This window comes from Sturnira hondurensis, unplaced genomic scaffold (genome assembly GCF_014824575.4).
Source record: "Sturnira hondurensis isolate 20B ecotype Veracruz unplaced genomic scaffold, ASM1482457v3 Scaffold0016617, whole genome shotgun sequence".
Lineage (NCBI taxonomy): Eukaryota > Metazoa > Chordata > Mammalia > Chiroptera > Phyllostomidae > Sturnira > Sturnira hondurensis.
This window is the reverse complement of record NW_028089248.1, coordinates 549,498-571,216: the sequence shown is the minus strand read 5'-3', so window position 1 is coordinate 571,216 and position 21,719 is coordinate 549,498. Positions and strand designations below refer to the sequence as shown.

The 21,719-nt window shown below is 46.1% G+C and overlaps 1 long non-coding RNA gene across 1 annotated transcript in view; it reads right to left on the bottom strand.

Annotated features, from left to right (window-relative positions):
• Positions 1 to 212: 212 nt before the first annotated feature.
• Positions 213 to 21,719, bottom strand: part of LOC119001114 (uncharacterized) — a 53,832-nt gene continuing 32,325 nt past the window's right edge. The window contains exons 7-10 of the long non-coding RNA XR_005069485.1: positions 19,039 to 19,202; positions 8,446 to 8,549; positions 1,236 to 1,308; positions 213 to 521 (exon numbers count right to left, since the gene is read on the bottom strand). This is a non-coding gene — a long non-coding RNA (uncharacterized LOC119001114). The remainder of the gene's footprint in view (positions 522 to 1,235; positions 1,309 to 8,445; positions 8,550 to 19,038; positions 19,203 to 21,719) is intronic.

The following is a 21,719-nucleotide window of genomic DNA, read 5'->3' as shown; positions in this document are numbered from 1 at the left end:
AACGCATAACGAATGACACCATTTCAAACAAACAGAAAGCCAACTATACAATAATCACTTTGGAGAACTGGAAAGATTAATGTTATTCACGATGGAGAAATAGATTCCTGGCAGAAATCCTTCAGGCAGATTTCCTGGGCGGGTACAAGGGTACCGATATTTCCCCTTTTCTTTTCCAGTTAAAACAAAGACAATGAGCGCATTAATCAGAATCAGTAGCCTTTATTCCATATAAACAACTTGAAACACAAACTGCGAGGGAAAGGACGCCATCACCAATAACTCACCCGCTGTGGAGGCTGCCCCTTCTGGAGGGAGTTCTGCTGCCGTCTATCATGGAGTCATTTTGCCGAGCAGCTTCGGACCTTCGTGGAGTGACTGGTGGAAACAAGCGCACCCTCGCGCCTCACCAGGAGAGCCACAGCCTCCTCCGGACGGCCAGCAGTCCTGGGAAGCTCGGGGTCTTTTAACCAATAGGGCTTGGATGCTGCCTTATTGACGTTGTGAGAGATTCGGTGCATCTGTCCGACCAAAGAGAGATACCGGGCCAAATTTAAAAACTGCCTGTCTGGACGTGCTGCTGCTGCTATGGGTTAGTAAGTGACCTTACGGACACACAAGTCCTCTAGGGTCTAGCAGGTGTGCAAACACACTTGATAACCAACATAAACGGATTTGGTAGAGCAGGCTGCTCAGTCCCATGAAAAAATAATAATGAGACGAAAGCAGGGTCTTGAGTTGAGTCTCGGGTCAATTGCTATTGTTGCATGGCCTTGGACGTGGTCACGCTAGTTCTCAGAATGCACTCACTTATCTATCAAATGGGGATGGTAACATTTATTTCTGTTTCCTAGTAGTGTTGTGGGGGAGTTAAAACACTGTGTGTGGAGGGGCTGTGAAACTATAGGAGGAACTGCGGTGTGCAGGGTATTGTTATCACCGATTTTTATGAGACCTACCAAACACCGTGTCCTTAGACCGTATCGGCAAGCTGACCCCTGATGAATGCGAACTCGTTACCGAGTAGTATCCCATGGTCTCCGGCTGTTTCCACCCTCATTTGAGTGAGCGGACCCATGCTCCCTTGTTTGCATACATCCTTGGTAGAGGGCGTTTCTCCAAAACTGGGAAGAGTGTCTAGCCCCCACCCCACCCCCTCTCTCCCCACATACCCATATGCCCAAACACATGTCAGTCAGCATTCCTAAAGCAAGAAAGAGAGACCATGCACACACCTCTGTTTTGGGTTTCTCCATTGTGTCAGGACTCTTTACAGACACGAATGGCCACGGCCTCAACTCCCATAACCTGTGTATAACAGGAAGTATTCATTTGCTGTTAGTCGAGCACTTATGATTCCATGACATGAGGTCTTGGTGTGGAATATCTTAGGTAACCCTTAAACCAAACACATGAAATACCGTTACCACTCCAAACTAGAAGACCAGGAAGTTGAGACTGGGAGAGGTCAAAGGACTTTCCTGAGGTTGCACAGTTAGCCAGTAACTATCAGAGATGGGGCTAGAACCCAATCTGCAGGGCTCTAAGGGACATGGTCTGACCACTACACTATCAAATTTCCCCTGAAAAGCTGATCTACTGTTACTATTAGCTTTATCTAGAATCTCTCCTTGGGGGATGAGTTACATAACATATAGACTTCCTTCAGTTCCAAATTAGATACTGTAAAATGATTCATTTTTCCCAACAACAAATTTTTATTGAGTGCTTACCATCTGCCAGGGACCGAAGTGGAGGGGGGCAGGGGCATGAGCTGTGAGTGAATCCAATTCCCTAACCCTACAAAGCTACTGGTACGGATAACTAATCAATGAGAACTTTCCCCCTAAGGTATGTTGATGTGCTTTGCATTAAGGAAAACTTTCAAATTAAAATACAAACTCGTGAGAACTTCCTTTATTGTTTATAAAAAGATTCACCTTAGGATTCCTTTATTTTCATTCATTCAGTCCACGAAATGATAAACATTTGTTAGGTGCCTATTAGGATTCAGATACCGTGCTCCCCAGTATCCAAACACAATGTTTCATCTATAAACCCTTTGCTTACTCACAGCTATTTTAGAAATACTGGAGAACACCTAATGTTTCCATAAGTTAATTTTCAATGATCCATCTTTTAAGATTTTATTTATTTATTTTTAGAGAAGCGAGGGAAGGGAGAAAGAAAGGGAGAGAAACATCAATGCGTGGTTGTCTCTTGCGGGCCCCTACTGGGGACCTCGCCCCAAACGCAGGCACGAGCCCTAGACTGGGAATCGAACTGGCAACCCTTTGGTTCGCAGGCTGGCATTCACTCCACTGGGCCACACCAGCCAGGGCTTCAATGATCCATCTTGAATGGGAAAGACCATGGTTGGGATATATCAAGAATTTGAGACTCTCCTCACTTTCAACTTTTACAAAGATCTTTTAAGCTTATAAACAATCTCCTTATTTTTCACTGTGGAAGAAATATCGATAGGCAGTACAATGGCTAAGAATTAGGATGCAAGAAAAGGGGCGAAGGGAGAAGTGAAAAGCAGCACGGGGAATCCAGAAGCTGAGCAAACTCTTGAATGACGTCGTTATTGTGAATGTGTTTTCCATGGTTTCTGAGCGTCCACATCAAACCAAGCTTTCCTTTGGCTCCACGGTGATTCCATTCTGTACCAGAAAGCTTCTTTTTGGATTGGGGTGGGGGGTCTTCTCTTTGGGAGAGAAGGAAATAGCCCTGCCATGAAATCATTTATCTACTGTATTTGTAAACAAAATAATTTGGGGCACATAACAGGTACTAAGTATGTCCTTATTCAGATTCTTGAAGAGGCAACAGCAATACACGAAGTAGAGCAGAGACCAAGAGCAAAGATGTTACCTAAAAAGCCACTATCTTCCCATTTGTTGAAGGCAGTTAGGATGTCGTAGTTAAGAAGTCAAGTCCGCTGTTTTCTATCTCTGCATCCTAAATGAATTACTCAGTCTTTCTGGGCCACAGCTTAGCCTCGTCTGTAAAACTAAGGATGACGGTCTGTGTGCGGTGAAGTTATGGTAAGGATGAAATTAGCACAGCGTGGCGGTGATGATAAGTGTGCATAATAAATGTAGCTGTTATCATTTGTGATTTTTCTCTTAAATTTGAGAATGCGAAGTCCATTAAAATGAGATGGAAGGTACACTAGATTAATTTCAAAAATAGAAAATTTAGCCCTTATCACCACTTAATTTAGTTTCTTTCTTTAATTAATTTCATTTAATTTATTTCTTTAAGTGTTTTTATTGTTGTTCCATTTCAGTTGTCCCCATTTTCCTCCGTTGCTCTCCCCTGCCCTGCCCACCCACCCTTATCATCCAGTCCCCCTCCACTTAAGCTTAATTTAAAGAATGAAATTCAAACTCGACAGATTGTAGATCGCACACTTGCATCTACTCCCATTCACTTCCAGGATCACTGAAGTGGCAGGAAACAATCTTTTGCAGCAATAAACCCACAAGGATTTGGAGGATAAACAAGAGGCGATGCCTGAGGAATTTCTTCCGCCGGACGGTCCCCTACAGAACAGGACTTAGAACCATTCTGGCCCTGGAGACTGGATAGAAGGGAAGGAAGATGTGTGGAAGGAGTCACATGGTACCGTCACATCTGAGCATCCAAAAGACACGGGACAAAACTGAAAGGTCTACCCTGTGTGCCCCTGGCATCCCAGGGAGAAAAGATAAGGAGAAATAACACACAGAATTTTCAAAAAGGAAATGGCAGATACCAAACAGCAGTGCCAAGACACTCAAAAGAATATCAAGAACAACAAAAGCTGCCCCCCCCCCAAAGGACCCTTGCAGCACAGGCATATCCTGTTCAAACTGCCAAATATCAGAGACAAAGAGAAAATGATGAAGGAAGTGGAAAAAGACACATTCCGGATAGAGGAACGAGAATGAACAGTACGAATTACAATAGACTTCCCACGAGAAACTTTGCGAGACGGAAGGTAATGGAATGGTATCTCTGTTGCTGAATAATAACAAAAACTTGTCAACTCAGAAATCCACACCCAGCAAAAATAGCTTTCAAAAAGGAGGTAGAAATACAGACTTCCCTGAACCAAAATCTAAAACTAAAATTAAAAAAAAAAATCTGAGTGAATTCATTGCGAGTGGCCCCACACTAGGTAATGTTTTTAAAAAAAAACAATGAATAACAAAACGTTCTTCGGGCAGAGGGAATATAAAAGCAGACAGAAATGTGTACCTACACAAAGGAATTAAGAACACGGGGCAAGAATAACTAGAGGGAAGCGAAGCTTAAAATTCATCTTTTATTCCTTTTCATTGTTTTGAAAGATAATATTTAAAGCAAAATAGGAGTATTATGTTTTTACAGCCAATGTAAGAGTAAATATGTAGCTACAACAGAAGAAGAATGGGAGGGAGAACTGGGGACACGTCACGGTCCTTGTACTAGAAATGGGACAGAATATTATTTTAAAGTGGACTTTGATTAAATAAGATACATATACATATATATAGTAAGTCTTAATGTAACTACTACATTTTTTTCAAAAGAGGAATAAATACATGATAATTCCACAGTGGAAATAACATTAAATTATAAAACACTCTCAATTAATCAGAAAAAAAAAAAAAGGCAAGAAGAAAGCACAAATGTAACAAATAGAAAACAGCTGGTTAGATGGTAGATTCTAATTCAACCATATCAATAATCACATTAAATATAAACCGTACTAAATCAAACATAGATTGTTAGATTAGACAAAAAGCCAGACCAAACGATATGCAACCTACAGAAATACCACTTTAAATAAAAAACATAGATTGGGTAAAAATAAAAGTAAGAAAAAAGCTATACCATACAGACAATACTCAAAGAAAGCTGAGAAAGCTTTATTAAAATCAAAGTTGACTTCAGACAGAAAAATATTACCAGTGATAAAGAGGGTTGTTACATAATTTCACCCAAAGACAAAAACATTCATGGTTTTGTGCCTATAAATTCAACAGTTTAGAGCAAGTGAACAAATTTCTTGAAAAGCACATCTTACCAAAATCACCCATGAAGAAATAGAAACCTTTGAACGGCTTTATATGTATTTTCAAAATTGAATTCATAATTAAAAACCTCACAACAAAGAAAAGCCCAGGTACAGGTGGCTCTCCTCATAAATTTTATCAAAGTTTTCAAAAAAAAAAACCCCGGGATCGACATTTACACAAACTCTTTGAGAAGCAGAAGGAAGTACTTTCTAAGTCGTTTAACAAGGCCTGCGTGACGCTGGTGGCAAACCTGACGAAGACATCACAAGAAGAGAAAATCATGGACCAATATCCTGCACGAATAAACATAAAGCCCTCGCTAGAATGTTGAAACTCTAAGTTCAGTGTCATATGAAAAGGATTCATGGTATTTATAAACAGAGCTTATGCCAGGATTGTAAGATGGGTGTCACATTATACAATTAACATTTGTAATTCATCACATTAGCAAAATCAAAGAGGAAACAATAACATCTCAACCGATGCAAAAGCACTTTTGACAATATTCCACACCCGCTAATGAAAAATATCTGCAAAGACCAGGAAAAAAGGGAATTCCGTCAGCCTCGGAATGAGCGTGTAAAACCCCCGCAGTTCATGTCAGTGTGGGCGGTGGACCAGCGAGTGCTCCTGCATCCTGGAGAAAGACACCCAGCTCTGCCCACTTCCACTCAGCGGTGCACTGGAGGTCCCAGCTAGTACGACAATGTAAGAAACAAAGTCAACCAGTTAAAAATCAAAAAGCAAAACTGGTTTTTTTTGCAAATGACATGATGGTACATATAAAACTTCTTACAAAACATATCTGCACCCCCCGCTCACCCCAATAACTATCAGAACTGAAAAGCAAGTTTAGTAAAGTCACAGGAATCAAGGTCGGCATACAAAATTTAAACACATTTCCATTTTTTACCAGCAAAAGTAAAAAGTGATTTCCTTATAATCTCAAGAAACATATAAACTACTCAAAAATACATTTTAAAAAGGATATGTATAACTTATATTCTAGAGGCTACTACATAGTGCAAAAAGATGTTAAATAAAAATTTAAAACATATGACATGCTAATGGATTGGAAATATTAACATTGCTAAAGTATCAATGCTCCTCAAATTGATCTATAGATTCAGTGTAACCCCAATCAAAATTCCAGGGGGCTTTTAGTAGATATTAACAAGCTCACTGCAAATTTATGCAAAATTGCAAAAGATGAATTGTCAAAATAACCTCCAAAGTCTTGAAGACTTATGCTACCGGGTACAAAATCACAATAAGACACTGTTATTTGCACGAAGATAGACAGACAAGTCAATGACACAAAATAAGGTGCTGAAACAGATCCCCGTCTAGTCTGTGTGCAGTCAGTTGATTTTGAACACAGGTGTGCGTGCACACGCACACACTCACACACAGTGGGGACAGAGAAGTCCTCGTAACAAGGGATGCCAGAACCATTGGATTTCCATAGTTATAAAACAAAACAAACACCCCCCAGGCCCAAACCTCACACCTCACACAGGAATCAGAGGGAGACAGAAGGACAACGTGCACGTACAATTAGAAACCGTACGGCCTCAGTGTTTTCCAAAGGAAAACAGGGAGTACCTGGGTAAACTGGAGGTTGGCAAAGATTTCCTGGACAGGATACAGAAAGCACTAATCATAAATCAGATCCTAAATTGGACATAATCCAAGTTCAGGTTTTCTGCTTATCCAACAACACCATTAAGAAAATGAGGAGACAAGACACGAACTGGGAGAAATATTTGCAAGCCTATTTCTGACAGAAAAAAAAAAAAAAACCTCGTTATCTCCAACAGATAAGACCTTCTAGAAATGAACAACAAAAAGACAACTCAATAGCCCCAAACTGGACACAACTGAAGTAAACACCACCAAGGGAGTTTACACCACCAAAGGTGGCAGACTCGTACAATGAAACACTGTTTGGTAGTGAGAAGGAATTTCTGCATGATCTTCAAAGACATCATTTGGAGAAAGAGGACCTACCGTATGATGCCGTAGCGAACAGGTAAATCTGACCTGTAATGATGGAACACGATGACAGACATACGGAGCCACATGTGACCGCCGCCTGAGGGGGTGGTCTGCCAACCTGAACAAGGGGACTTTCTGGGGCAAGGAGATGTTCCACAGTGTGACTGGTGTGCACACGGGTATGCTCACGTGTTAAAACCCACTGAACTGCACCTTGAAAATCTGTGCATTTCATGGTGCATAATATATACCTTGGTTTTTTTAAAAGGGTTTTTAAAACATACCTTAATAATAAGTGAAAAGAGCAAGTCACAACAATATAATTCCATTCATGTAACATTCAACAACAGGCAAAGCAAATAACCTATGTCTCACTGTGAAATTATTTTCTAAAGAATCTGCCAGGAGAGCTGAAAGTGGTTTCCTCGGGGAGATGACTGCTTTTCTCACACAATTAGGGACGATTTGACACTTTAAAATCCAGGCATATTATCACTTCTGTGAAGATAAAGACCACAGGAAAAAAAAAGATCATACCCATTTGCAAGTTCATGGTGTCGGCTTGACAGAGAGTTGCTGACACTCATTTCAACCAGGAGATTGTTTCTGATGGGTGCACCTGGCAGCGGCGGGGACGGCGGAGGCCAGGAGACTCCGTCCATTTGCTGTTGGTTGTGTGATGTGGGCCACCTTGTTACTAGCCAAGCATAAAAGGCAGCGGGGCACTCGGCCCATCCAGTGTGACAAGGCACTGGGAAAGTGTGCGTCAAATTAGAGTAGGAGAGTGGGATTGTGACAGAAACCCAATCTGTACTCCCTAATTACCGAGTCTCACGTTTACCAAGCTGACACAAATGTTAAGTCACATTAAAGATGGTCTAATTAACCAGCATACACAAGACTCGCAGGCCAGCGCCTGGGCACTACTCAGCCGAACAAGACGCAACGCCAGGACCCGCGGATTCTCAGCCGGCCCGGACCTGCCATTGCCAGGCTGGCGGCAAGGTCAGGCCGTTCTGCTCTCTCGCGTCTCTCCTTTCAGGGCTCTGCTTGTAATATTTACAGGAAAAGGCAATGCTGGTAAACAGTTTCACACAATGAGGTGTGAGAGTTGATAGGGTCCTTATTCAAGCTCTGAACTCCCCTGATGAGCTGCCAAAAGTTGTTACGAATGGCCCAGCTGACAGGGTGATGACTGATAAAGGGAAAACAAACAGCCGGGTAATTCAGGAAAACACACCGCACGGAGACAACTCCGAGTGGCGAGTGACAGTTAAGATAATGGCGTTTTGGAAGCTTTTCTTAAGGGGTCTTCTCTGTACAATTATTCTGTTAACAGATTCTCCCTTAACATGGCTGGACCCTCCACTTTTCCCACTGAATAATATTTTATTACCATCACTGGCAGAGAGATGCTGGCCCTGGACCTTCAGAGAATGGTCAGTTTCTCACACAATCTCCTCTTCCTGGGACAGCGCACGTTTTAGCTGAGGTCTGGGCCTGCCATTTAAAGACATAAAAAAAAGTCCTATTTGCATTTCTATTACTAGAAACATTTCAAAGCAGTCTCCCTTCATTTCTTTCATTCATTTGCCGCACGCCTTTGATTAGAAAATAAATATTGGTTTACACACTCAGCTGTTAATATTTTAAAGGAGAACAATTTAAATGTGGCAGAAGTCAATTTCCAATTCAGACAGCCTATTTGGGGTTCATTTGCCTAAATCAGGCATGACCAAGCAAGAAAGTATCAATCTGTTAACGCTTTGCCTTTGTCACCAATGGTTTTCCATGAAGTTTGTTGTGGTTTCTGTAACAATGGCCTATTTCTCAATTAACGTGTTAGGAAGCAGACATATAGAGACATATAAAGCATGGGCATATGCACACGGAAGTATTATGAGAAGAAGAGAGAGGCTACACACAGGGGTGCACACAGGGGTGGGGGGCGGTGGGGGGAGGGAAATGTCCAGGAGCCGCGTGTTTTCATCCGGGCTGCCCTGAAGTCTGCAGCCAAGCAGTGCATTAGGACTGCAGAATCTGAGCCCCTGTGCCCCCGCCCCCAGCCGACCAGAATTTGCATCCTAACGAGATCCCCAGGTGCGCCATCTGCACCTCAAGTCTTGAGACACCCTCTAATATAGATAACTGAGTTTTCCTTAACAGTTTGAGTTTTCTAGCTATAAAAGCTTACTGAGTCTGGTGACCCACGTTTTACAAAAAGTTCACAGCTATCTCGTCAAATAGTTAAAGCTGCCTCAAAGCATTTTAATGTCTTCAAGTTTTGAAGGGCGATTTGGTCATCTCTATCAAAACTGTGAATGAAAACGCCCTCAAACCCAACACGTCCACTGCTAGCAATTTAATCTAAGAAAATACTTGCAAAAGCGCCTGGGACGAGATGGATGGGGATACGCAGTGCGGCGCTGTCTGCAGGACTGGGTGTCTGGAAGTGACCTCAAGGAGCACGCTGCTGGGGACTGGATGCCTGAGACAGTGCAGCCGGCAAGGGGACGAACACACGGCCACATGGGGAGTTGGCCAGACCAGCACGAGCCGACACGGAATGATCTCGGAGGTGGCCCAGTTATCCTACACGTACATTGGTGTGCAATTTACACCACCGTTTTCCTGGAAATGCAACAACGGGCTAGGAGCGTTCACCTTTGTGGAAAGGACGAGGGGTGGGAGAAAGGCTTTCACTTCAGTTACATGTTCAGCCCTATCTTAGGAATTTTCTAGAAATGTGAGCGTGTGCGTGAGCACACATGTATGTATAGCGTGTATGTGAGCTAGCAGCTCCGTGGCATTGAGATCATATACCCCTGTGTTTTTATTAAGGTCTGGATATGAGAATATTGGGGAAAACTCTTTTTCCACGAGCTCATCTCTACCATCGAACTCCCACAGGCGAGGAGATTTCTCGACCACGAAGTAGCTAGATTTCCCCAAGAACTGCCCAGTTCTCTGGAGCAATGGTGACAACATTTTTGGAGGTCATGACGAACTCTGAGAATCCAGTGAAAGTATGATCAAAAATGCGTAGTTGCACACAAAATTCTGGGTCCACTTCAGGGGGTTATAGAACCCCTAATCCACGATTGTGGAAGATCCGGGCCCCAAGGTTAACGATTAGCTACCCTAGAGAATCTCGAGGTCAGAATGGCACTGACTTTATCATTCCACACGTAGCTCCTTTTCGGACTAGTCAGGCTTCGAACCCCGGCCAGGGGCTGCTGCTCTGGGCAGGCCGTCCTGACTCGCCCATGCCCAGCTCAGCAGAACCCAGGGCCTGCTTTGGCAAGGCCATCGTGCTCCACGCTTGTCTCTGCGATGCATGGTGTCTGTTGTGCTGGGTTGTAGCTGCTTGCTTGTCTGATTCAGCCTCAAGGTGCTCAGCTCCTACTGGCCAAGTACTGGTTTTACTGATGGTTTTTTTTTTAACATCCGAAAACAATAAAAAATGACAATGAACAGACCCACGCATGGATGTCTCGTGTACATTACTAAATCTTTGTGCACAACCACCCGGCAGCACGGCCATCTCTCTGGCTCTGCTGCACCATGGGCGCTATGCCTCTTGGAGTCACGCACTAGACGCTCTAAGGGGATTGCATGGACCTCACATGTGATTTCCCCAATCCAAGGCCCTGATTCCTTTTTCACCTCACTCAGTCCTCTGGTGAAGTCCCAGGTCAAGAGGTGGATCCAGCCTGTGAGCGCAGATGAGTGGTTTAAGCCAATCAATCTGGGGAGGAGGGAATAAGTACCATTTGCACATCCATTAACCCTGCCCCTGGCTTGCTTCCTCCCATGGCCACTGTGGCTGGTGAGGAGTAAGGAGACAAAGAAAATTACAGTGTAATGTCCCACACCAGCACAGCTAGGGACATTAAACCTTGCATCCTGGACTTCGGTTCTCCCTGTTCTAAGTAAAGAGGTAATATTAGAAAGAAGAAAGGGAGCTTAGTAGCCACAGATCTGAGATCAGTGTCCATATAATCATGGCCAGGCAACTTATTTTCTCTGGAACTCATGTATGAGTCAGGAGAGCTTGGGTCATGCTTCAGTAACAAACAAACCTCAAAATGTCAGCGGCTAAATACAATACGCATTTATTTTATTCCTATCAATTCCTCTTCGAGTTACATGCTTCCGCGGTAGCTGCCTTCCCCGTGAGGACGCAGCCACGTAGCCGCTCTCTGGTGACTTTGCCAGCTCAGCCCACGGCTCCCAGCTTGCCACGGCAGGGGAGAACACGGAGCTCTCACACGCCCCCCTCTCTACTGCTTCTGCAAGGGTCGCCTGTCATTTCCACTTACCACTGGCCAGAACTAGTTATGTGGCCCCAAACCCAGCACAGGGCAGCTGGGGAGTTCAGCGTCTGCAAAATGGGACTTGCACTCCAGAAACGGCACTCGATTCTGTTCAGTGAGGGCAACGACTCCCACTGTGTTGGGCCACTAGAGAGGCTCATTCGGTTGTGGGGACACCAGGTCCTCAGGGGGTGAAGCGCGGCAGCGGTGTGAGCAGGTGCCCGTCAGCATGTCCCTGGATCCCAGGGAGGAACCTTGGCTCTGGGGAGGGACACTGAGCAAGTCACGGGGTGTGATGCTCAGGGTGTTGGGGGCAGTGGAAACCTGCTCAGAAAGGCCTGTTCACCACCACCCAGTGGTCACATCCCAGTGAGACGCCTGCACAGAGGTACCTGACATCACTTTCCTGGTCTGACACCAGCAGCTAACAAAATGCAGGAAATGCCAACAATAATTCACAGGAACAACAAAACCAACGTTTCTGAAGCACACCAATTGGCTGCACCTGCGTGTGTACAACCACCACGCGATGAAATTGCCTTTAGTTTGGTAAAGTACGTTCAGCTCATATATAAGTTGAGAGCCATATGACTATTTTTTTTTAGAGATTTTATTTATTTATTTTTAGAGAGGAAGGGAAGGAGAGAAGCAGAGGAACATCAGTGTATGGTTGCCTCTTGTGAGTCCCCTGCTGGGAACTGGCCTGCAACCCAGGCATGTGCCCTGACTGGGAATCGAACCGCAATAGCGTGGTTCGCAGGCCCGTGCTCAATCCACTGAGCTACACCAGCCAGGGCCATATGACTATTTTTAAACGTGATGTAATTCATCTTTAACCCCTGGAGTGAAGGGAAGAAGAACAAAGACTCAGGAATGTTCCACGCAGCCCTGGAAGTAGGTGACAATAGTCTGTCTCACTACAGTTGTGCATTCTAGTCCCCTGGCTGTGTCTCCACGTCCCCTTCTGCCTGTAAATGCAGCGCGCCCCGCTCCACCACCCAATCACATCCACCCGGTCGACCTGGGCAGGCACTGCGCCCCGCCCTCGGCAGTGCCAGCTACGCACTACCTTCTAGAAGCTGATGCTCCAAGAAACTGATGATCCATTTCTACTCATCATGCATCTTTTTCAACGGCTGCAAAGAAACAGAGTTGAACTACGAAACTCTTAATTTCATATCTTCCCTCTCGAATCTCACTAATGACAAAGACACTCCTTTTAAGAGTTCTGTATTTTCAGTTGTAGCCTTCTAAAAAGAACAATTTGTGATATGAAAACATAATTTTACACTGCGTCTTTATCACAATAATTTATCTAAGTAAGTCAGACCACTTATTTCAATTATTTTCTCTAAAGAAAAAAGCAACACTCACAGCAGGATACCCAAAGCCGCAGATTCGCCAGCAGCCTACCTCGCCCGAGGACAAAGCACCCTAATATTCCTTCACTCTCTTCCTCTGCCTTCGAGTAAATAAGTAAAAGCCGCAGCCCAAAAGGCTGTGTTTGGGAAGCTGAGCTGCCTCCGCCAACCCACGAGAACTGTCCTGGGCCCCACTCGATGACGTGCCGCTCGCCCAGTTGAGGCCTCTGTGCAGCATGGAGATTGCAGAGCCATCTGGGGGCGGGGCGACTGGAACACTGGTCTTCGGGGAATAAATACCCGCTCTTTCCAGAAAGGCCTGTCGGCTGCAGCAGCAGCTCAGCCTGTCAGCTAACTCCAAGGAAACCCGCTGGCACGCCCACCGCGAGTAAGAAGCAGGGAGTGTTGTTCTGGTCCTCGGTGCTGTGTCACATTCACGACACTCAGCGGATGAATTAAATTACTTTCGACACAGTATGCCAGCCTCTGACATGTTGCCAACGTGAAATGACACAACACCCTGAACATGACAATATAAGCCTGTGATAACCTACAGACCCAAACAGCCAGCATGTAGTAACAGTGTCAAAATGGAATGATAATAATCACTTTGTCACATTGTCAAAACGCACCCTCCTCGGAATAATACAATGATAACTATTAACAAATACCTACTACCCGCTGTGTACAGTTGTGACTTGCAGACTTCCTGCACATCATCTCACATCCGCCCTACAACAGTCCCCTCAGGTAGGTACCACCAACATCCCCATTTGGTGGATCAGAAAACCAAGAGCCAGAGAGGTGAAGTGACCTGCCGGAGGTCACACAGCGGGTAAGCAGCAGAAGCTCCATGAACAACCTTGACATACACTCCTTCAGAAGGAACCTAGAAATTGCAATGGGCCTTTCTGAACCCACACTGTGAACGCCATCATCTCTCTGACATGGGCAGCTGGGGAAGGACTGCCGAGCATCTGAATGGTGAGCGGGACCTGCTGCAGGACGGTCACCAGGCAAGGACTTTGGCTTCTGGGAATCTGTGTCACAGAAAATAACGATGGCACCTTTATTCCAAATACTGCGAGGCTTCACCTGTTGGGAGCTAAGTCGAGCCCCAGCCCCAAGGGGACGTGTCGATGCCCTGACCCCCAGTACTTTGGAGTGTGACTGTGCGTGGAGGTGGGGCTTTCACAGTAATAGAACAGTGGCCAGAGCCCTTGGGCTGCCACCACAGAGCAGGCCTGGGGCTCACACATTGGCACCAGTGGCCCCACAATATCTAGGTACCATGTGACTCCTGAAAATCGAGTCTTATTGTGCAGTAGGCTAGGTCAGGAAGTGTGTGGCCCCCTGAGCTGTTCCCTGGAATGTGACAGGGGACAAATCGTCCCCATAGCGCCCAACTCTGCTTCCACATTGCGGACCAAGGCTCCCACTGTGGTGACTCAGGGCGGATGCTGAGGTGGCAGCAGAGAGCCCCCTGCCCTCTGTGACTCCCACCCCCAAGAAGGCCATTCCCAATGATTAGCAATGAGCATTTGCATCCAAAGTGCCAAGCCCAGTTGCCTAAAGAAAGGTGCTAAGAAGTTAAGAATCTGGTTAAAGCTCCAAATGGGCCAATTAGCTTCACACAGAGAAACCCGGAGCTCCCTACCAGTTAGCAGGGGAGAGAGGGACGGGCAAGAGGGACCAAGGACAGACTCAGGCCAAGCTCAGCTCGCAGGGGGACAATGCCAAGCACAGGCCCCACTGACAGTCCCCCGCCCACCCTGTGCTCCCAGGGCAGTCTCAGCCACGCCCTGGTCAAGACTCAATGTGCCTCGGTCATCGGGAAACAAAAGAGGATGTTTGATGTCCCAGCTCAGTCATTTCGGCCTACATGTGCAAGGCCCCTGTGGCAGCCGACAGGCTTCCTCCCACACAGCGCTGCGCCGTAAATATTTGTGGACTGACGACGTTTTAAAATAAAAACCAGCCTATTACCGTTCATTTAAGCTAACAAATTAGGCTGACATTTGTGTTAACTTGGTTGGAGCAGGTTGACTCACTCGGTAACATATTGTACTGTGCTAAAAATTCTGCCAGAAGTTTGAAAACTTCTTATGGAATATTTTATTGCAGTTCTATGACACTTGTCCCAATTTTCTCCCTGCGCTCTTCACTGACTCACCCTACCCCCACTCCCACAGTTAACCCCCACACAGTTGTCCATGCCCGTGGGTCGTTTCTACCTTTTCCTTGACTGGTCCTGTCCTCTTCCCTCAGCTCCCCCACCCCACTTGTCACCCTCAGTCTGTTCCTTGTTTCTGTGCCTCTGGTTCTATTTTGCTCATTTGTTTTTTTCATTAGATCATATGGCCTTTTGTCGATTATTATGTTACTTCAAATTGTCATTCAAAATACAAAGTAGAACAAAATACAATGATCTTGGTTTATTTTCACTATAGAAAATTATCTAGAAGACTTCAAAAAACTCTTCGAGCTCTGAGAAAGTCTGACAGACAAGAAAAGGAATAAAAAAAGGACAGGCTGGCCACCATTAGGACTTCCCAGGTCAGGGGTGTCCAGCTGGTAGTTACTCCGGCCTCACTCAGGCTTCCCAGCTGCGCACAGTGAGGGCGCGCAAACGACGCGCTTCGAGTGCCATTCTGTAAGCGGTGCCTTCTCGGGCTGGCGTGGCCTGCCACTGGCAAAGCCGCTGGACTGTGGAAGACAGTCCAAGGGACTGCTTTTGTCCTAAGAAACGCAGAGATGCGCTTTTATGTATAACAAGGATCCTTGAACTGATCCAGCATCCCCTGCACATCTGATCTGTGACCCTTCCCGGCTGAAATCACAGTTATGCCTTAAAAATGTTGCCGGCAGGAGACTGTGAGCCCTCATGCAAATACCAGGGTCTCTAGCACATCACCTGAAGACACCCTTCAAACTCCGCCGCAATCCTGCCTCTTGCGTGGCTCTAACAGCCAGAGAGCACAAAGACGAGGATGAATCAGGCAGCCTGCTCGGTAGCCCCCTCCCACGTTCCCTCCCTTCTGCAACCCTGGGAGGTGCTGTTAAAGCCAGGAGGGGCTCCTCAGCAAGGGGCGCTGACTGTGGTGGCCAGTGAGCAGAAACGCTCAGCTACTTAGCACTGGGCCACACGTGGCAGCTACGCAAGCATCACTAGGATGTGAAATCTGCTACTTCGATGCCATTTCCCTCGCCCTAGAATCTTTTCAAACCTACAGAACCAAGGGAGTAGACGGACTTGCCGGGGGGGGGGGGGGTGGGGGGGGTGGGTGGGGAGAAACTTCTCGTGATTTTAGTCCAGAACTGGAATGGTATAGTAAGTCCTGGAGCCGTGTTCTGCTGCTTCTGTTCCACGTGGTTTGTGAGTCCGCAATCTCGGGCTGCAAGAGTGTTGCATTGCACTCAAAGCCCAGTGGCTCAGGAGAGGTGGAAAGCCGGCCACTAAAATATTGGGTGTTTTACATTAATTGTGAGTCTGAGGAAATAAAGAAATGTCTGTGGAGTTCCCCTAGGTGTCTTTCTCAGGCTAGGCGCTGCGCTAATTTAAGTTACTCGAGAGTACAGCTTCCCCCATCCTGTGCACAAAAGGCTGTGTGCATTTGCCAAAAGTGACCTGGGAGCGGCTCTCGCGTCCCTCTTCGCTCTGGTGAGCCACGGACTCAATTCCCACTGTTCCGAGAGGGGGGCCGATTGCAAAATGGCCAGTGGCTGCCAATGTCAGGCGTGTGTGTGTGTTTCCTCCTCCATGCCAACGCAAGGGGCTCAGACAGGTGGCCTGTTGGGGCCGCCCTGCCCGGTTTCAGAAGCTGTAATCCCCCCGTGGCCAAGGTTGAGTAAAGGACCTTGGGACCATAAGCCACTTAGGAGACAAAGCTTATCTTCCTTGTAGGGGCACCGCCTCTGCCTGCTTTCACCTTACCCTGCTTGGCCCCTGGGGGATGACTAGTTAGCCAATGATGGGTAAGAGTCCTCCAAAGAGGGATGACCCAAGACAGGCATGGTCATGAAGGGGCCCTCAGGGAAGGACTTGGGAAGCTACAGAAAAAGGGGGTGATGGACCCTTGCCTCTCGGCTTTGACATAGCCTGAGTCCTCCTTCTGTCTGCAAGAAGTCTCCTAATCTCTTGGCTGCCTTACTTCCCCCACCTGACTTAAGCCTGAAACAATGCCTTAAGCCTGAAACAATGCTGGAGGTGGGTGCAGCCCTGTGCTGGAAAGGGCGAGTTCCCTAGGGTGATCAGACCTAAGAAAGAATGCATAAAATCCTATGAAACCTACTTTGCTAATACCCTCCATTGAAATAATAAGGGTCCAAGCAGGAAGTGAGTTTGTTCCCCAAAGTTTTATGGCCCTTTAACTATCTGACCCTGACTCAGAATAAGCCCGCAGAGTTCTCTGAATGTTATCTATTGTTTAATGATTTCTGCCTGACAGTGACTGACGACCTTTACTTACACACCCTGTATTCCTGTGCAAATTGAACCTGATAAAAGCTTGTCAAGGCAAGGGTCAAGGTGCTCTCCCCTTGAGAGAGTGGCCCTGCTATCCCTTTATCTCCACAGGACTCAGCAGTCCGTGTGAATTTGCTTCGTCTCATCCATAACGCAGTGGACACTGCAGGCCGGTGTCCGCAGCAGTGACCTCCATAACCTCTTCTCCCTTGGAGAAGTCAGGACTCCAGCCAGCCCTTCCGTGGTGCTGCAGGCAGAGGGAGGAGACACTGCGGGGCACGGTGGGGCACAGCGCTGCCCGCAAAAGCTTCAGCATCAGTGGGTCCCAGCACAAGTCCTAGTTCTCTCACTCACGAATCCCATGAGCTCGTCTTCTCTGAGCCTCTGTTTCCTCACGTGTCAAAATAGGAATCATTGGGCTACTCTACTCCCTTGTGGGAATTAAATGAGACCGTGCGTGTTACACATGCAGCGTGGCGCTCGGCACATAGTAAGTGCTCAATACGTCTGGGCTCTCATTGCTGACGCTTTCCGCTTCCAACCCTGCAGCGCTGGTCTACGCGATTTTCTCCAGCAGGGACAGAGCTTAAGTCCTCACAGCTGGAAGACAGCTGTGGGGGGAGTAAGGGGCAGGCAGCAGCGGCCTCTCCAGGTGGCTCCCAACCTCGCCCCTTCACCTCGCCCCTTCACAGGGCACTAGGAACCTGGCACGTTACAAGGCAGCGTGTCTCTGATGGCAGCTTCCTCCAGGCCGGGCAGAAGGAACATGGCACACCTCCTCCAGTCTGGAACAACCTAGCCCTGCATTTGGTTAGCTGTAGTCATTCAACAAACATGTAATGAGCAGGTGCCAGACTGAGTAAAGACAAAGCTTGCAGCCTAGAGGGGCTGAGAGGGCAGCTGAGGCCTGAAGGAGGAGACCAGAGTTCCAGGCAAGGAGAACGTAAGGGCCAGAGGTGGGAAAGGGAACTCAGAAGATTGGGAAACATCGATCAGGCACAGCAAGCACCTGGGATGGCCGGCTGGTGGCAAGTGGTGAGGGACACCTCTTTTCAGATGCTTTCCCATGGAGACCATCACCGCGCCTGCCCGCAGAGCTCTGAGAACACGCGCACCAGCAACTCTGAGAGCCTCTTCAGCTGTTCACTGGTTCAGTTGAGGTACCGTCTGCAGTGAAACTGATGCAGATCAGACCCAAATCATAAGAGGTCTCAGCAGTCTTCACACCTGGAATATGGCCACAGGTAACATTGTCCCGCATCAACTCACATCACAAGAAAGAGCTGGTCGGGAGGGGGAGCTGGCGGGGCTTCCGCACACCTTCAGATTTGCTTTGTCCACAGCTCTCTCCTTGCCTTGGAACTTGCTATTAACAGGTGCAGACATTCTAAGTTGTACACTAATTACAATTAGGCAATTCAGAAACTTGAACTAGTCTTCTTTTCCCTGGACTCACTCATTCTCCCATTCCTTACCCCAAACCTCTTCCTCTGAGATGTTTCAGTGTAAGAATTTCATGGCCCCGATGACAGATATGAAAGACCCAGAGTGGGTGGTGGGCGATATTTTACGACCACTGAATGCCCTGCCTGGAGAGCAATGGACTCCGGTCGTGGGGCTGGGACTAGGGGAGGCACCCAGGAGTCCAAGTTCAGGAAGGCACTGAACTTCCGAGTCCCGCAAACACTGCAGTGTGAGAACACAAAACACAGAGTCTATGCTTGCCTTATTATTTATTACTGATTGTGTTATTTATTCATATTACAACTATAAACCGGCTTTTTTCCTATTGCTACTGTCATAAATGGTCACAAACTTGGCTGTTTAAAAAAACACGAAAGTATTACCTTACAGTTCTGAAGGTCAGAAGCCCAGAAACCCCTCATGGGGCAAAAGGCAGGGTGTCGACAGGGCTTGGTTCTTTCTGGGGCTGCAGAAGAGACACTGCCTCTCGCCTTGTCCAGCATCCAGTGGTCGCCCACGATCCTTGGCTCCTGCCTCTGGTCCTCTGCTGCAAGGCCAGCAAACAACAAAGCTCAGCTGACTCGTTCCCCTGTGGCATCGCTCTGGCCCCTCTGCCTCTCTCTTGTTCATTTAAAAACTCCTGTGATTACCCTGGGTCTACTGGCATAATCCAGCATAATCTCCCTATTCAAGGTCAACTGGTGAGTGACTTTAATTCCACCTGCACCTGCATTTCCCTTCGCCACGTGACGGGGCATAGTCGCAGGTTCCAGGAATTAGGAAGTGGACGTCTTTGCCTGCTATAGCTTCATAGATTTCTGAACTATTTGTATGTGCTAACACAAATTATATCACTTTTTATGTTTTGAGAGTAAGAGAATTTGGTAGGTGTTTTTTAAAGTTGTGAAGATTTAAACTTACATTTACATTATGATGCGAACAAGTGTGATGTTGCAGAATCAGACAAATGGAATATTCTAAAGAACCAGCACGTGCAGACGGATGGGAGATTGCATTAGACAAAGACTGTATTTCAAACCACAGAGACAGAAAGTGAACAACTTACAAAATGAACCCGTGGGTGCTACTGGAAAATAAAAGGTTTGATCTTTTCCTCACACCACACATGCAAATAAATCACACATGGGTTAAAGATTAAAACTTAAAAAAAGAAGTAAATGTCGGAAAGCAGACTAGCAATATCGGAGAGGTGAAAGGCTTCATTATACTTAAGTTCATAAAGCAAAACTCGGTGATATTAAAACAAAACAAAGTAAGAAGATAAGCAACAGAGAAAGAATATTTGATACAGTGTAGCAGAGGGCCAATAGAGATCTTTTGAGTGCCTTATAGAAAAATGAGCAAAAGACAGGAACAGGACACTTCTCAGAAGAAGAAACGTAGAGACAGTAAGTAAATAAAACCACATTCAAACTCACTGGTAAGGAAAAGCTAATTCCAAGGAGAAGACGAGGCTCTCCTGCAGGCACACTGCGTTGGTTCAAGACTGAGCCCCTGGGTATTCTCTCCCCCATGCCCATGCCCCTCTCCCTCTCGGGAGGGCACCTTTGCTTTCCTCTCCCCAACTCTAAGGGTCCCCACGAGACTTCCTACACAAGGGCCGTGGGCAGCAACAGCTGGGTGGGCTACATCCCTGAACCTCTCTCCAAGGCCCCCTTTGCTGTGACTTCCCACTGAGCCAACAGCAGCCCCAGAGAGGCACTCTCCTGCTGTTTCTTCTATCCTAAGCTTTTCCTTGTTTCATTGTCTGCAACTTTAATAAATATACTCTCAAAAAAAAAAAAAAAAAAAAAAAAGAAGCGCTCAGACTCCAGCATGCCAAACCCCCTGGATCTGAAGCCGGGCTCTGCCCCGATCACTGGCCTGTGGCCTTGGGCAAGTTACTTCACCTCCCTGTGTCTCGGCTTCCCAACACGTAAAACGGGGATTGCCAAACGTCTTAACTCCTCGTTGCAAAGACATCATCAGTGAGTATATGTCGAGTGCTTTGAATGTTGCCTGACACAAAGTAATCAATGTTAGTTCCGTAGTTTACTACGACATGGGGACAAAGGCGCACACACGCAGGCACGCTCAGGAGCTCGGGGTCATATCAACTGCCACAGCAGAAACCTGGGGGTGACTGTAAATGACATCGTAGGCAATGAGTAAATTAATTTCTTACCTCCAAAACTTGGAATGATGATTAACTATTAAAGAGAAGGAGAAAGATCTAGGCCCCAATACAGAAAAATGTCTATGATAAATTCAGTGGGGAAAAAAGCAAGTGGCAGACTTCTCCAGAATGTATGCTCTTTAAATAGGCAATATGTATTTAATACACATGTACATATATAGCTGTGTGTGCATGTGTATAATATGCACAGAAAGGTTATGAACATCTGGTTTGTTATCAAATTGTTAGCAAAGATACCAAAAGGGAGAGAAGCAGGAATGGGAGGAGAGTCAAAGGGACAGTTTAACAAATAAACATCTACAGTGTTCTGTTTTGTTTTGTTTTTGTAAATGTAAGCATGTATTGTTCTAAAAATTAACAAACACACAGGAATCTTGATCAGTTAAAATAAATTCCCAAAACACTGACACAGAAACAATGGTAAGCAGAAGAAAATCATGAAGTCAGCTTGTTCTCCAAGTACTTTTTTTTTTTTCAAGGAAAGATAGAATGATCAGTAAAGGCATTAGTTAGTTATGCTTTGAAGAATGCCTGTTTAGCTCTGGTTTTTCACGCACTTTGAATGGGGGCTACAAATGTCAAAGCCACACATCTTTCAAGCACAAAGATCGCAATAAATAGCCTCTGTTAATTGTTTCCACTGTCTGTAACAATAAGTTTTACAACCCCAGGAGAAGAACACTTTAAAAACTCAAAGGCTGGACCTTCAGTGTTCCTTAGATGCCATAAACACATTCAAATAAGACCAGCCTAAGCCAGTTGTGTTGATTAACCTGATCCCCTCTGAAAACGAGAAATGAAGTCCAATGCCCTTTAATACTATTTATTAGTGGAGTAATATAATACATTTTGACAAGCTGAACAGTT